The sequence below is a fragment of the Carcharhinus amblyrhynchos genome, chromosome 7 (genome assembly GCF_965287045.1).
Source record: "Carcharhinus amblyrhynchos chromosome 7, sCarAmb.v2.hapA, whole genome shotgun sequence".
Lineage (NCBI taxonomy): Eukaryota > Metazoa > Chordata > Chondrichthyes > Carcharhiniformes > Carcharhinidae > Carcharhinus > Carcharhinus amblyrhynchos.
In genome coordinates this window covers 34710059-34727805 of record NC_137330.1, presented here as the reverse complement: position 1 = coordinate 34727805, position 17747 = coordinate 34710059, and the positions used below count along the sequence as shown (strand labels likewise).

The following is a 17747-nucleotide window of genomic DNA, read 5'->3' as shown; positions in this document are numbered from 1 at the left end:
TCTGTGACCTGCTCCCAGGCACTCTGACCCCTGCCCATGGCCTGACCCCACTATAATCTGGAGCCACAGGCCTGACAGCTCCACAGCCCAGATCTTTCAGCTGACTTGACTACAGACAAGAAATATTCAACTTTTTTTAAAAAAAGGCCATGCCGTTAAATTCTGCATGAGCTCCGAGAGAACTGTACTTACAAGTTTCCCAGGCACCTCACCTTCCTTCCACAACCTTCACACCTACCTGTTATTATTGGGGCCCATAAAGGAGGAATTAGATAGTAGTTTGAAAACGAACATTATAAAATGAGCAGGAGAGTGGAATCAGTCTGGTTAGCTGAAGTGGAGAATCAAACTGTCACACATCCGGCCAGCTGAACGGCGTGTTTGTGCTGTAACATTGAAAGCTGACAAAAAGGAGTTATCAAGACATCATTAAATAACTTTAATACCACACATGTTTTGTTCCAGAGGCCTTGCTCATGTATGCTTGTCTGTAATATCGTCAGCTCACCTGTTAACAAGACCAATTAACGCTAAGTACCTAATTAAGGTGCATTGGGAACGTTCTCAACTATTCATGTGAAGATAGCTTGTAATAAATGGCCATACATTAACACGGCAATCAAAGCGAAAGGATAGATCTGTTTACTCGGAACTGTTTTGTTATTGAAAAGTTGTACCAGGAGAGTTTTTTTTTGGGAAAGGTTATTAATGTGTGAAGTTGGCGTGCCATTTTTATTGGCACAGTGTTGCCTGCTACAGGTGATCGCCCTTGGGTCTATTGTTCATTCCTTGCTGAACAGCCTCTCACTGCTGGAATGAAGTGCAGTCCTGCCTTCAGGGGAACCTGTCAAGAGTCCAATGAAAACGCATTTCATTTCTGTGCTGGCAGGAGCAGGAAACTGAGCCACAACTAAACTATGCAAAGCCGAAGCTGAACTAAAATTCAACCTAATTTGTTACCAGATCAAATTTAAAGAGGGTCGATAGGTTAAAAAAAAGAAATTGAACCTGAGGTGCTTGCTTCACAACTACAAGTTGAAAACAATTTGAAGGTGTAGGAGTAAAGAGGGAACTTAATTCTGATGAAAGCTTTAACATGGCCTGCCAGTTATGCTGGTGATGGTGCTTTCTTCAGCAGAGGGGAGATTTTGAATGGAACACAATATCTTTGGAGGAGTGTGGTTGGGAAGAGTGAGGAATTTTTCCCCATTATAACAACATATTTAACAGTTGTATGAGGACTTGGTTTGTGATGTGGGGCTATGAATGTGTTAAGAGCAGTATCAATGCGGCACCCGATATAGTGTCACTGGTATTTCATTTATCATTTGTGTGTGCATGTTTCTGACCACATTGATGCTAGGCACTGCACAAAGACACAGGGTACAAGTGGCTGATAGCCAGAGCTGGAGAAATAATTGAGAAAACACTGGTCTAGAAATTTGAATGTGCCATGTCCATTTTCCAGACACAGATCAAACAGTTAAACAACCAACATGGTTTGGCATGTTCTGAAGTGCATTGCCCGCTGGCAAGGCAGAAAAATGGTGTTGACAGCTCTAGCCTGAAATAGATTCTTCACTTAAGCAATCGATGGCCCTGCCAGCAACACTCATATCCCATGAAAGAATTTTCTTAAACACAGGACCATCCTGAATGCAGCAATGTTGGGTTGGCTGAATTCATGAAAACATTATCAACATGAGGCCTAACTCGGTGTCCTTACAGACCACCCAAAGCTGCAACTAAAAAGACAGGAATTAAAAATCATCATTTTCCTAATTAGGAATACAATCGACAACTCCACTGCAATGTAAAAATCCTTACCACCCATTGCTGAGCAAACTTCCAATACCTCGCTTAATCTTTGTTCCTCCCTCCCATTGTCGCTCCCTCTCACAATCACTCCCTTTCTCTCCTGATTACTCCCCTTGTCTCTCCCAATTATTCTCCCTCCTTCTCTCATCACCATCTCTCCGTCTCCTGATCACTGTCCTTCCCTTTCTCGATCACTTCCCTCTCCCTCTCACTGTCTCTTTTTCTCTCTGTCCTTCCCAGTCAGAGTCCTTGCCCCTCCCACTCTCTGTCCCTTTCTGTCTGTCTTTCCCTCTCACTATCCCTCCCTCTCCCTCACTTTCTCTGTCCCTCCCTCTCTTTCCCTCTCCCTCCCTCCCTCTCTCTGTCCCTCCCTCTCCCTGTTCTTACTTTTCCCTGCCCCTCTCTCTCTGTCCTTCTCCCTGTCCCTCCTCCTCCCTGTCCCTCCTCCTCCCTGTCCCTCCTCCTCCCTGTCCCTCCCTCTCCCTGTGCCTCCCTTTCTGAATCACATCTTGCTTATTTCAATAGTTCAGATGTCTGAAGGTTCTCCTAGTCTCCTGTTGATGAAATTAATTTTAATAATGTTTCTCCATAATAAATGGTTTTCAAGCTTTTCAGGCAAAGTATTGGGCTTTTCCCTCCAGAACACCCACTTACATACTGGAAATATTAAAACTGCTTCATAAATATTCAGTCTGAGAAAATGATATTTCACTGTGCCAAATCAAGAGACTAAATTATTAATATGCAGCAAAACAATTCAGACTGCTTTCTGAATCACTGAGGTAAAAGCTTATTTGATTTTAAATGGCTGATCTCAAAACAGAAATCATTGCGTGAGTTTCCTATGTGTGAACATATTGGTGGGCATTGAAGTAGGGATTATGGCAACTAAGCGTTTTGTTGCAATGTTGGATATTAAACATTGAGTTTCTTCACAAAGTAGCAGAAATTGGATGAGAATTTAGGGGGCATGGTTAGTAAGTTTGTAGATGACACCAAGATTGGTGGCATAGTGGACAGTGAAGAAAGTTATCTCCAATTGCAACAGGATCTTGATCAATTGGGCCAGTGGGCTGACAAATGGAGTTCAATTTAGGTAAATGCAAGGTGATGCATTTTGGCAGATTGAACCAGGGGAGGAGTTATTCAGTTAATGGTAGGGCTCTGGGGAGAGTTATAGAACAAAGAGATCTAGGGGTACAGTTTCATAGCTCCTTAAAAGTGGAGTCACAGGTGGACAGGGTAAGGAAGAGGCCATTTGGCACGCTTGGTTTCATTGGTCAGAACATTGAATACAGGAGTTGGGATGTCTTGTTGAAGTTGTACAAGACATTGGTAAGGCCACGCTTGGAATACTGTACAGTTCTGGTCACCCTTTTATAGAAAGGACATTATTAGACTAGAAAGAGTGCAAGAAAGATTTACGAGGATGTTACTGGGGCTTAATGTTTTGAGGTATAAGGAAAGGCTGGACAGACTGGGACTTTTTCTCTGGAGCAAAGGAGGCTGAAGGGTGATCTTATAGAGGCCTATAAAATAATGTGGGGCAAGGATCAGCTAGATAGTCAATATCTTCTCCTAAAGGGAGGGGAGGCAAAACTAGAGGGCATAGGTTTAAGGTGAGAGGGGAGAGATACAAAAGGGTCCAGAGGGGCAATTTTTTCACACAGAGGGTCCGGTGAGTGTCTGGAACAAGCTGCCAGAGGTAGTAATAGAGGCAGGTACAATTTTGCCTTTTAAAAAGCGTTTAGATAATTACATGGATAAAATGGGTATCGAGGGATATGGGCCAAACGCAGGCAATTGGAACTATCTTAAGGGTTAAAAAAAGGGCGACATGGGCAAGATGGGCCAAGGGCCTGTTTCCACGCTGTAAACCTCTATGACTCTAAATTGTCTTACAATGAAAGTCTAGAAGTTTAAACCCCCTTCAGGCTAGGTTAGCAAGTGGGCAAAGTGACTGCATAATTGGATGCAATGCCATGAGTACCATTCTCGGCTCCAACCCAGCTGTCCACTTGATGACCTGTTTGCAGTTGGCTAACTGATGGGCACTTAAGTGTCTCTTCCTACCCGCACCACAATTTTTAACAAGGCTGGTATTGAGTGGGAAGTCCAGCTCTCACACCACAGGCCAGTGGGTGGGCAAGATGGAAGGAGAGTGGGGAAGTGGTTCTCCTTTCATGGGTCACTTGGCTCTATCAGAGGGTCCATTCCCCCAAGATCTTCTTTCTTCTACAGCCCATTCCCCAAACTCCCGCTCCTTCCTAGCCTGTCCAACCCATATCTAAACATCCCCCCCCAGCTTCCTTTGCCAGGAATTTATGGACCTGACCCAATGAAATCCTACTCCCCCCGCCCCCACCCACTCCTCCCTTCCCCCATGAAACTTACCTACTCATCAGCTCCAGGGAAGATCACCATTGGAGACTGGATGCAATCCTAGCAATGGTCACCACTCATGATGGCGCTGCTGGGAGCAGAGAGCTGCTAACAGTTTGATTGGCTGACGGCTCTTGAAAGCAGGGCTTGCTCCCCTGATGGGTGCTTAAGACCAGCTTCAGGTCGATTAATAACCCACTGATTAGGTTGGGGGTGGGGGGGAGGAGGAATGGGGTGGAGATGGTGCAGCGATGGCTCACCACTGACATTTATTCCAGGGCACTGGGAGAGCCAGGCACAAAATAGAATTCGGCCCCAAAACTTGTTGACAATTCTCCTTTTGAGTTTCAAATTCTATTGAATAGGCTGAATTTTCAGTTGTTATCTAAACTTTGAAGTTGTTCAAATTGATTGAAAAATGGGTTGATCTGGCTATTTGTTTCCATTTCCTTGTCAGGTTGCATATGGTTCAACATCACTGCCCTAAAGGGGTGATACATGGGTTTGTGTTTCTGGCACCTGGTGCTCTTGTGGTTTTTTTTATGTCAATGAAGGAAAATCCCTCATGAGTTGGGTTGTGGACCATTTTCCTTGCCACATTTTCTTAATGTATCACCGGTATTATTTGCACCTGGCATCATTCCATTCACAAATAGCACCAGGGATCTGGGTTCAATTCTGGCCTTGGGTCATTGTCTGCGTGGACTTTGCACATTCTCCCCATGTCTGCATGGGTTTCCTTCACGTGCTCTGGTTTCCTTCCACAGTCCAAAGATGTACGAGTTGGGGGATTGGCCATGCTAAATCGACCCTTAGTGTTCCAAGATGTGTCGGTTAGGGGGATTAGCGAGGTAAATACGAGGATGGGTTTGGATGGGATGCTCTTTCAGAGAATCAATACAGTCGATAGGCTGAATGGCCTCATTCTGTACTGTCAGGATTGTATTGTTCCAATTTTTATATTACCAGTGTTGCATGGGCCCAAAATGAATAGTAAAAATATACATTCACAATTTGCAAGATGTGCTCATTTATGTTTTGTTAATGATATATTTGTGACATAAAAACAGGGTAACAGTAAATGGAGCAGTTAAGGGGATAGACTACTCACAAATTTGATTTGGTTAACAATGGGATGCTCCAGAACAATGATTCAATAATTAAAACAGTGAAGTCCCACTGTACAGGGGGTTACCTTCTCGCAGAGCTTTGCAAACAGCAAAATTGCGAATGATGAACATGCTTTTGATTTGATTTATTATTGTCACCTGTATTAACATACAGTGAAAAGTATGCACGTTATACAGACAAAGCATGCCGTTCATAGAGAAGGAAAGGAGTGAGTGTTATAGTCATAGCTAGGGTGTAGAGAAAGATCAACTTAATGCAAGATAAGTCCATTCAAAAGTCTATCAGCAGCAGGGAAGAAGCTGTTCTTGAGTTGGTTGGTACGTGATCTCAGACTTTTGTGCCTTTTTCCTGACGGAAGAAGGTGGAAAAGAAAACGTTGGGAGTGGGTGGAGTCCTTAATTATGGTGGCTTCTTTGCCGAGGCAGCGGGAAATGTAGACAGAGTCAATGGTTGGGAGGCTGGTTTGCGTGATGGATGGGCTTACACTTATGACCTTTTGTAGTTTCTTGCAGTCTTGGGCAGAGCAGGAGCCAGACCAAGCTGTGATACAACCAGAAGGAATGCTTTCTATGATGTACCTTTGGTGCCCATATTCTGAGGAAGGATGTCCTTGCTATGGAGGGAGTACAGCAGGAGCTGTAAGCAAGGACATCCTTCCTCATGCAATGGAGGATCTGGTGTGCAAAGGCTTTTGCACACGTGGTCACAAGGAAGATGCGAAAGCCGGAACTTCACTCTCATTAATTTTATTGTAGAACTATTATGTAAAAGGGCCAAAGGCTCAGGGAACAGCACTTCCAGGCAAGAGATGTGTGACGGTTTTGCTGCTGATTATTCAGACCTTTTTTGGACAGATGTAGAACGTTGAACTGAAGCAACAGCATCTCTCAGTTTCTGAAATAAACATACCTTAATCACTATCAATATGTATAATGCAGCTACCACATTTCTTATAGAGATTGGACGGAGAAAGTTTTCCTGGTGTTGCAGAGGATGGGATGCGACATTAGCTAACTGCCGATGTCAGAAGGGGTAACCAGATGAAACTTAACAAAATAACTCTTTTTGGCTTGCTACTGAGTTGTTTGGATAATGCTAATATGGGAGAAGGAGGAGGGAGTCATTATTCCTCAATGAAATTGATGAATGAGATCATGTTTGCCTCTTCTCCAGAGCATGTGCTTCTACATGTGCATAGCTCCCTTACACGCGCATAGCTCCCTTACACGTGCATAGCTCCCTGAAAGTTGGCACCCAGGTTGGTAAGATTGTTAAGAAGGCGTACAGTGTGTTAGCTTCTATTGGGAGAGGGATTGAATTTCGGAGCCGTGAGGTCATGTTGTACAAAACTCTGGTGCTGCCGCACTTGGAGTATTGCGTACAGTTCTGGTTGCTGCATTATAAGAAAGATGTGGAGGCATTGGAAAGGGTGCAGAGGAGGTTTACCAGGATGTTGCCTGGTATGGTGGGAAGGTCTTATGAGGAAAGGCTGAGGGACTTGAGGTTATTTTCATTAGAGAGATGAAGGTTACGAGGTGACCTAATTGAGGCATACAAGATGATCGGAGGGTTGGATAGGGTGGACAGTGAGAGCCTTTTTCCTCGGATGGTGATGGCTAATACGAGGGGACATGGCTTTAAATTAAGGGGTGGTAGTTATAGGACGGATGTCAGAGGTAGGTTCTTTACTCAGAGGGTAGTAAGGGCGTGGAATGCCCTGCCTGCAGCAGTTGTGGACTCGCCAACTTTAAGGGCATTCAAATGATCAGTGGATAGGCATATGGATAACATTGGAATAGCTTAGGTTAGAGGGTCATTAGATTGGTTCCACTGGTCGGTGCAACATCGAGGGCCGAAGGGCCTGTATGCGCTGTAATGTTCTATGTTCTCGAGCTATCAACCTCTACAAGTTAATTGTAGAAAGCAATGTAACACGAAGCTAAAATGCTCCAACATTTCTTGTAATTAGTCAAATTTTACCACAGCTCGTCACTAATTGATCAAAGTAATAAAAGAAGCAGTCCTTTTGTTATTAAGTTTATAATTAAATCAAAAAGAATTTTACTTTTTTAGATAAAATCAATGATTATGAACAAGAATGAAGTGAAATTTTCACTTGGATTATGGAGCACTCCGTAAAACATGCAGCCTTCAGTGAAACGCTTCAAGCTCCCCTACCCTGCTTGCTATAGCCTCGATAAGCAGAATTATTCAGCCAGACTGAATCTAAGGAAGCTTCTGATGGGCACTTGTGTAGATTGAAGTTTTCAAATGCTTTTCTGTTTGGCTCAACAACAGCAATTGGACAGAAGGCACTGTTATATTTCCTACCTAGATTGTGCTCAGGAACTATTCCCACAAGTGTAATGCTCTTGCTGTGTACCTTCCAACATACCATCATTTGGTTGAGGCAGTGAGATAATTCAATTGCTATTAGATTTGCTTAAGGATATGTTGTTAGTTTGTGTGCTATTTTCTTCAGCTGGCACAGCTAGAGTATGCAAGTGCTTATATTGTGATGCCTTGGCTTGGTGCCCCTTCTTGCACTGAACAGGGCCCAGAATGAATGACAATAACCTTTGTTTTAAGTTCAGAACCTCTCCAAAGAATTACATTCACCACATCTGCTAATTGATGAGTACATGGCAGCCTATCTTGTCCCATAAAGTGATGATTAACCCTGGATAACAAATTAGTAGCCCCGCAAACCTCCTAAATTTAAGGTGACATTTGATGTAATAACTGTTGGAAATAATTTAGTTACATAACCGCAGCAATAAAGCTATCTTACCTCTGGATTCCTCTCTTGATTTCTCTCTTGAAAGTTTGAGATTGCTCCTGGATAAATCTGGCAGCATCTGTGAAGAGAAAACAGTGTTGATGTTTCATGTCAATGATCTTTCATCAGAATTGAAAAGGTTTATTGTGATGCTCTATTGCGTACCAAGTAGCGAAGTGAGGTCTTAGGAGTGTAATCGAGGAGACGTTTGTAATGATGCACTTTCACAGACTTCATTAGAAACGCAAAAAGTGTTTATTAATCATAAAAACTGTACAGCAAAACAACAGCAGCACGGCTGCCCTAGTTCCCCACTTAAGAGAGGACTCCACCTTCTGGGGCAGTTACCCACATTGCATCCTAAATGGTCCCCAGACCTTTACTCTGCTGTGTTGACCTGAAAGAGACAATCACCACAACATTCAAAGGAGTTTTCCAAAGATTCTTTCATGGGATGTGGGTGTCAATATTTGTTGCTCATCCTTAAGTTACCAGAGAGAGTCATTGTTTGTTTTCCTGGACATGTTACTAAAAGCTTGCCGAGTACTCAAAAAAAAGGACACTCTCAAAGCATTAGGAGATGGAACAAACCAAAAGAAACATCGAGATATTAAAATTTATAGTACAGATCATTCACCATTATACGTGTGTAAGCGCCTTGTCAGAGTCATTCAAAAGAAATTTTATTATCCTGCTCTCTCCCCACTATCCAATATTTTCCTCTACTCCAAATACTTATTTTTTTTTAAAGCTGTGGTTGTGGTATCCACCATTCGATGTGACAATACTCCAATGATCCACTGCATAAAGAAGTATCTCCTGACTTCCCTGTTTAAATTTTGGGAATTCTTTTCAATTTATGGCATCTTGTCCAACACAAAATAAATATTCTTTCCATAATCTCTCTTTCTCTCTCTCTTGCTGTTTAGCTACCATGCCCTAACAAGGCATTGGCTACTATGGGCCTCCAGATTAATCTTGTTTAAGAAATGCAGGTCATCATTCCTGCTGGTATGTTCAACTAGTTCTTGAGGATCCTTTGGAAATATCTTTCTTTGTCTGCAATCCATCTTCCCCACCAGCATCAAACTTCCTAAATTATGATTTCTTATTATGCACCCAAGAAATTCCAATGATCTCTTCCTGATCTTGTTCAGCAGAGTCCTTTTGCTCTCAGATTTAAATAGCATCTCTTCATTGGTACTGCAACTTGTCCAACATATCTCCGCTATTCACCTGAAAACCAGAACCCCACATTCACAGTATCAAAAATCTTCATAGCTTTGAAAGTCTCACTTAAATCTTCTGATAACCTCTGTTCAAATGGACATAGTCCCCCTACCTCGAGTATCTCCTCATAACTAAGGTTTCCCATCTTAGTGAAATTAAAATACATGAACCAAAATAACCTTGGGCCTAAAGGTTCAAAAAGTCCCCAAAATGTCAAAAATAATCATTTGAAAAGATCATGTCATTAACATTAATGGATTGTTGTATTCCAGATATTATGAAATTCCATAAATTTAGGAATAATCTGAGCCCATAATTTTTCTTTAGTCGTTGTGATAGAATGGGAATGCCATTTAAAACGTAAACTCCTGAACATGAGAGCATGGAAAAATGCAAAGAAGAAGGGGATGGCACGGTGGCATCCAGTGGTTAGTATTGCTGCCTCACAGCTCCAGAGGCCCTTAGGTGGCAGTCTGTGTGGAGTTTGCACATTCTCCCCATGTCTGTGTGGATTTTCTCTGGATGCTCCGGTTTCCTCTCACAATCCAAAAGACATGCTGGTTAGGTCATTGACCATATTAAATTCTCAATCACTGCACCCGAACAGGTGCTGGAGTGTAGCGACTGGGGGATTTTCACAGTAACTTCATTGCAATGTTAATGTAAGCCTACTTGTGAAACTAATATATAAACTTTAAAAATCTTTAAACTTTTAAAAAAAACTAGATGAGAATTTAGAAAAAGGAAAACAAAAAGTCACGGAGTCCTGCTCGACAGAGCAAAGATAAACAGAATAGTTTTAATTTAAACAAAACCAAATACCGCATTGAAAAGCAGATTACCAGTCAATCAATGCAAGTTTTAGCAAAGTTTTAGATTTTTAAAAATTCAACAGCAAAACAATTTTTTCCAAAGCAGATATTTAAATCCCAATTCAAAATATGACAGGGGGGTTCCCAGCACAAACAGTTCTGAATGCATTAAACACTTTTCTCAATGGGAAAAATAATATAAAGCATGTCAACGCTTACACAGTGGTGGTCAACATAATGTTTAACTTGCCCTTTTCAGAGCTGCCTGATGTATCATTGGAGGTAAAACACTTCTACATTACAATACAGCATCACATTGTGGATTTGAAGAGGTCAAAACATTTAACACTTATCTGATAGAATGTTCCAGACGCCTCTCAGCCAGCTTCCTCCAGTGGTTACAAACTCTCAAACCTGATGATTTTTGTTAAGGTTTCCAAAACCTGTACCAATGCATGAAAATAGCATGGGGAAGGAAATTCAGATTTCCTATGGTCCTCAAGACTGAGCTAAGAAAATGTGCACACGGTGTTTGCACACAAAGCCTTTTTAACCTGCAAATTGCCACACAGAGAAATGGTGGGTGGCTGGAATTTGCAGTTGAAAATCCTACATTTTTTACCTTCCCAAGCCCATTCCTGCCACCTTAGGGTGATGGAAATCTGGCCCCTTTCGCAGTTCGGTTCCATGGCCTTGCATCAGAACTGGGAAAAGTCAGAAATGTCTTAGGTTTTGAACAATATAAGCTGGGAGGCTGGAGAGAAGGTCTGTGAAAGGAAAAGAATAAATTGCCATTTACCTTATTTCTAACTTTTCCATGTTCTGATGAAAGGTCACAAACTTGAAATGTTAACTTCGTTTCTATCTCCACAGATACTGTCAGATCCTATTGAGAAGTTCCAGCATTTTCTGTTTTTATTTTAGTCTTAATTTAGACTGACTGATTAACTTGAACAGACCGCCTTTGCACAGTCAAGGCAGGGAGCATTAGCAAATGTGCAAAGGACAGATATGTGACAAAGCAAGATATTTGAAACGGAGGTGAAGTGGTGCACAGTACTTCGTTTGAGCTGTTGAGATGATACTATCACAACAGTTGCCTCCAGCCCAGTGAGTATTGCATACGAGAGGATTAATTCTGAAATGTGGAACAATCTGGTGAGCCATAATTTTTTTTCCCTATGTGTTTCTATACAGCTGAGTGCAAATCCTGCCTTCTAATATCAGAAGGACACATTAAGAGGAAGGGTTTAAGACACAAATAACAGATGGAAATAAAAGAGAAGTACAAGAGAAAAAAAAAACAGGATCTAAACTAAAATACATTCAGGGGAGAAGAAAAGACACGAGGGTCTATTTTGACTTTTGGTTAGCCACCTGTTCCAGCAGGGAAGAGGCCTCCGTGATTTTGAGGCCCCAATCTTATTAAATCTGGCAGGCAAGCTGTGGGCTCCCAAAGAGGCCCAAGTGAAGCTCGCTAGATTGAGGCCTCAGAAGCAGGCCAGTGCACGCAGTTGTCGGCAAGTTAAGTAACAGGGTTGACAGGAGGGGCATTTGCAGAGGTTGCTGGCTCCAGGCAACATTGCCCATATTATTTTTCTAGGCCTAGGAAGCGCATTCCCTGACAATGGCCAGCAGTACATGTAAACACTAGCCTGCAGAAATATCTGTAAGAATTGCTGTCAAAACTTAATTTTTCTGCTGACCTGTCTAATGAACATTTTTTACCCGAGGCACTGCCTAGCAGCTAAGGATTGACAGATTTCTAACAACCAGCATTTTTGGGAAAAAAAATCACACAGATGCTGATTTTACCCCACTGCCCTAACATTTTAGCCAAATTTAAAATGTTATCCCATTTTCTGGTCATTTATTGCCACTTGTACACAAGCTCCAGTGACACCAGCCCCACCTCCCCCAAAATGTACATCATGTGGAAACAAGATGGTTCCATGGCTTAATGAACCTTAATGAGAGAGGACAAATAAAGGAAACAGACACTAAAGTGGAATTCCAATGAGGAATATTGGTCATCCCATGTCATGAGGGCTCAAGCACTACAAATCATGAGGCCTCTGAATTGGATGGAGCTGAGATGGAGAGCATTAGGGCAGAGTGGATTTTATTCTTTCATAGCGGCATTATTCTACAATGCAAGGAATAAATTCTCCATTAAATGCATGGGAGATATGAATCATTGCCATATGCGGTTGGGAAAATGTAAAGCCTTAAAATCTTCTTGCAGTAAAGAATAGGAAGACATCTTTTTCTGTAATGAATAAATGGCTAACAAAATATCTGGAAGGCATTATTGTTTTGAAATGCAATTTCTTGAGAGCATTGTCAATTGTGGAAGAAGCACTAGAATTCTTCCATTCTTTTCTTCACTCAGACGATGATCATCCAAACAATGTTTTGAATGCAAAGTTGTCACTTATCCTGTAAGCGCTGAGGCAGAACTGACACCAGCACAATGTTACTTCAAATTCCAAATTGTGAAACATCTGTAGAATTAGAATGAAATCTCTTACTCTTGATGGCTGGGTTCTGACTCCAGGAGCTAGCTGCTGTTTTATTATCCCAAAGAACTGGCATCATCCGTTTACCATAATTAACTTGATGATTTCGCCATCAGCAGGAAGTCACTGGCGACGGCTGTAGCTGTGTCCAAGTTCAACGACAGTTAAGTCGGAAGCCAAGTTGGGCAACCGGTATCGCAGCTGTTCTCTTAAACCCATACATTAACGTTCAGTAAAGTCTACTCCTTGATAAGGATCATATCTCCCTACATTTATCATTGTCACAACAGATAACTACAATTTTAGCTATGATTGAAAAATTGCTTTTTTTTTGAGAAACCCTATTTTTACTAAAGGGGTAAAGACGAGAATTCATTCCTTCTGTTATGCACAATTCTTTCTCTCCCACCCCAGTGCCATAGTTAATTCCGTGATGAAGCAGGTGGCTAACTCCAAGCTCTCTTTCAAGGTCTTCTCTGGAAATAGACTCTGTAGGGTAGGGCTCTCTCATTCTTGTTTCCTTTTCATTCTCTCTGCCTGTCTTCAATACCAGTTCACAGGCACCTCGCCTTGTTTGAGATCAAGACCCCACCAATGGGAACAAGGTCAATATCCCATTCTAGCTTTTGATGCAGCAAATCAACATACCCAGGCAAAGGGTTAACCTTGGAACCCTGATCTTCAAACCATTGTTTTTAGATGAATTTTCAATTCCTTCACTTAGGCCTCAGGCAATCAGGTTTAAATATTTATTTTCCTATTACTGCCATGCTGGCAATCTTATACACTTGTTTTGTGGCCACATCCATAGGTGGCTTTGTAGTCACTTGGAGTTTACTCCCAAAACATTGATGGCATTCCTCTGTTTTGTGCTCATGAATTGTACACTCTTCTGTATATTTGCTCAGTTCTATGCTTTAGGTCTGTGCTTCAGCTTCCACCTTGTAGTAACACCTTGGGAATTCCAATTGGGGCCTGTCAGTATTCAGTAGCCAGTGTCTTTATTAAAGTGGGATTTGAAGATATAAACAAATTGAAGGGATTGTGATTTTTGGACCTGCCATTGGGCAGTGTAAGCTTTGGCCATTTTTTGTGCTTTCAAATAGACGTCAATATATGGTCCTCAGAGAGCAAAAGTAATATTTTGTTTAAAGCGCAATACTATTTAAACAAGGTAACTGGAACAACGCAATCAATAGGTAGAGAGTAGAGAGGTGACAACATGTACACAGGATTCACTGCTAAGTTATTACACAGCCAACCCAAAACCATAACCCTGTGCAAATCTCTCTAAAAATGCTTAGCAGAAAACCAGTTCAATTTTGCAGACATTACACTAAAATGTTGAAGGATCAACTGAAGCCATCTTGACACAGATCCAACATCTGTGTGCCAATTTATCCAAAACATTCCCAGTAATTTTTTTTCTCTATTGACTTGAACAAGATTAACCTACATAGTTTTCCAGGATCACTGTGCCTCTAAGTGTTCCTGAGACATGAGATGTACATCCAACAAAAGAAAACAAGGACAATAATGGAGGAGGAAGTGCTGAAAATTGTGTAGGATAGGGGCAATGCAGGTTATCAGTCAAGGCATAGTACCTATGTATGGCTTTGCTTCATACCCACCCACAACCCTGACCCCCACCATTGTCCCCATCACCCTGCCCAATTTAGAGTGTATTTTATACAGTTAACATTCAATTCAATTCCAAAACACTGTTATGTACAAATAATCACTTATTTTCAGAACTTTATATGAATCAGGATTTGAAGACCCTCACCTCTATATTAGGATTATTATCTCTTAGCCATAGATCCCTTACAGTGCAGAAGGAGGCCACTCAACCCATCGAGTCTGCACCAACTCTCCAAAAGAGCATCTTATTCAGGCCCACCCCCTCGTGCACCTTATCTCCGTAACCCCACGCATTTACCATGGCTAATCCACCTAACGTACACATCTTTAGACACTAAGGAGTGATTGAGCAAGGCCAATCAACCAAACCTGCACATCTTTGGACTATGGGGGAAACCAGAGCACCTGGAGGAAACCCACGCAGACACGGGGAGAACGTACAAACTTCACATAGTCACCCGAGGCTGGAATTGAGCCTAGGTCCTTTTTATATTGCCCTAAAAAAAAATTGCATTTGGTGGGAGTGGGTGATTACAGTAACTTAATTGCCTATGACAATTTAAACCTCCAAATGTTCCCTAAAATCTTATTCATTTTCTGAACTGGGAAAGTGTTTTAACAGTTTCGATGTCTCATAGGGATAATTACTTCAGCTAGGGTGTGGGGGTGGGGAAAAAGCAAAACAGAAAACTTTTCCACAGTAGAAAATATATTTTTTATGACCTGTTTGTTCATCATTCTCCTCCCTCCATAAGAGTATACAGTAACCCACTGAAATCAGTGGCATGGAAAAATCAGCGAACAGCTGTTGTATTTTGCTAGCTTAGATCTAAATAGCAACAACACAAACAACTTGTATTTACATGGCATCTTTAGGCAGTAAGATGTCCCAAGGCGCTTCACAGGAGCATTATCAAACAGATGATGTTAGGGCAATTCACCAAAAGCTTGAGCAAAGAGATGATTTTTAAGGCATGTCTTAAAGGAGGAAAGGGAAATAAGGAGAGAGAGAGAGAGAGAGAAAGATAGGGTGAGAATTCCAAGCTTAGGGCCTTGGCAGCAGAATACGTGGCTGCCAATGATGTAGCTGCACAAGAGGCTAGAGTTGGAGGGTCATAGGTTTGGGAGAGGTCAAGACATTGTTTAACTGCGAACTATTGTAGGTCAACTAGTACAGTGGCGATGAGAGAATAGGGCCCGAAATGAGTGAGGATACATGCAATACCAACAGCAGAATGAACTCAAGTTTATGAAGGATAGAATATGGGGTGGCCAGGATTGGAATAGCAAAGTCTACAGATAACAAAGGCATGAGTGAAGATTTCAGCAGCACAATCAGCTGAGTTTGGAGTTGGGCAATATTGCGGAGGCGGCAATAGGAGATCTTAGTGATGGCATGAACATACGGTTGGAATTTCATCCTGGGATCAAATATGTCACCAAAGTTGAATCCAGTTTGGTTTAAGCACAGACATTCGTTCCAACCAGGGGAGAACACAGATTGGATTTCCTCTTTTCTCATTCTCACTTTGGCTATAACAAAGGTTTTGAATTTTAAAGGATATTGTATTGTCAATTCAGTATGTATTGTGTGCAGTTTGTAACAATTAGGCCAGGCAGGGATTCTTGAGTTAAACGCATTAGATTTATTGTTCTAAAACTCACCCAGGAAAAAAATATTTAAAAATTTAAAATACGTTGGATCAGAAACAAATAAGAATAATTGCAAAGGAATGAGGGCAGAGTTGGCTGGGGTGGACTGGAAAAGGAGTATGGCAGAAAAGCTGGTTGATCAGCAATGGCAGATGTGAATGAAAATAGTTCATGACTCAGAACAAAAGTATGTGTCTCAGTGAGGAAAAGGATTCTAGTAATGGGATGAATCAACCATGGTTAACCAAGGGCGTTAATGATATTATTAAACTGAAAGAAAAAACATGAAGGCCGGGATTTTCCAGCTGTACACGTCCCACCGCTTCTGCAAGCGAGGATGGAGAATTTGTTCACTGCAGCGGGAGCAAGGAATCCTACTGGCATGAACAGCCGGAAAATTCCACCCACAAAGTGATAAAGATTAGAGTTAAAGCAAAGGATTGGAAATAATTTTAAAAACCAAAAAAAAACCCCAAAAAAAAAAGTAATGAAGGGAGAAGTTAAATTATGAGGGTAAACTAGCAATTAATATAAAATGGACAATAAGAGTTTCTTTAAATACGTAAAAAGGAAGAGAGAGGTCAAAGTGAACACAACCCCTTAGAGAATGAGACTAGAGCACCAGGAACTGGCAGAGGAGTTAAATAAATATTTTGCATCAGTTTTCACAGTAGAAGACACTAATAGCATTCCAAAAATGCAAAATAATCAATGGATAAAAGACAGGGAAATAAATACAATAACCATTGTTCGAGAAATAATTCTAGGGAAACTAATGGGTCTAAAGGCCGAAATGCCATGTGGACCTGATGGATTGCATCCTAGGATATTTAAGGAAGTAGCAACAGAGATAATGAATGCACTGGTAGTAATCTTCCAAGAATCATTAAATTCTAGCAAAGTCCCAGAGGATTGGAAAACTTCCAACGTAAAACCCTAATTCCAAAAGGAAGAGAGACAAAAAGCAAATAACTATAGGCCAGTTAACTTGACATCTTTAGTTGGGAAAATATTAGAGCCCATTATAAAGAATGTAATAGCAAAGTATTTAGAAATACATAATATAACCAAGCAGAGTTGGCATGGCTTCATGAAGGGGATATTACGCCTGACAAATTTATTAGAATTCTGAGAGGGGGGAATGAGCAGGATAGGAAAAGGGGAACCAATAGTTGTAATATACGTGGATTTCCAAAGAGTGTTTGATAAGGGATCGCACAAACAGCTACTCAATAAGATGAGCCTATGGTGTTGGGGGCAGTATATTCACATGGATAGAGGATTGGCAAACTGATAGAACACAGAGAATTGGGATAAGAGGAGCATTTTCAGGATGGCAACTTGTAACTAATGAAGTGCCACAGAGGCCACAATTAGTCAATTATTTACGATATACATTAATGAGTCGGGCGAGGGAAGTCAATGCACTATTGCCAAGTTTGCAGATGAGACAACAATACATGGGAAGGCAAGTGGTAAGGATGACACAGGAGTCTACAGAGGGATATCGAAAAGTTAAGAGAGTGGGCAAAAGCTTGGCAGGTGGAATATAATGTAGGAAAATGTGAAGTTATGCACTTTGGTAGAAAGAACAAAGGAGCTGAATATTATTGAAAAGGAGAAAGCTGCAGCATAGAGGGATTTGGGGGTCCTCATGCATAAATCACAAAAAGCTAGCAGGCAAGGTAATAGGGAAGGCAAATGTAATGTAGGCCTTTATTTCAAAGAGATTGGAGTATGAAAATAGAGAAGACTTGCTAAAAATATACAAAGGCACCAGTT

At 41.4% G+C, this 17747-nt stretch overlaps 1 long non-coding RNA gene across 1 annotated transcript in view; it reads right to left on the bottom strand.

Annotated features, from left to right (window-relative positions):
- Positions 1–406: 406 nt before the first annotated feature.
- Positions 407–17747, bottom strand: part of LOC145344867 (uncharacterized) — a 149293-nt gene continuing 131952 nt past the window's right edge. The window contains exons 2-3 of the long non-coding RNA XR_013886998.1: positions 8123–8189; positions 407–844 (exon numbers count right to left, since the gene is read on the bottom strand). This is a non-coding gene — a long non-coding RNA (uncharacterized LOC145344867). The remainder of the gene's footprint in view (positions 845–8122; positions 8190–17747) is intronic.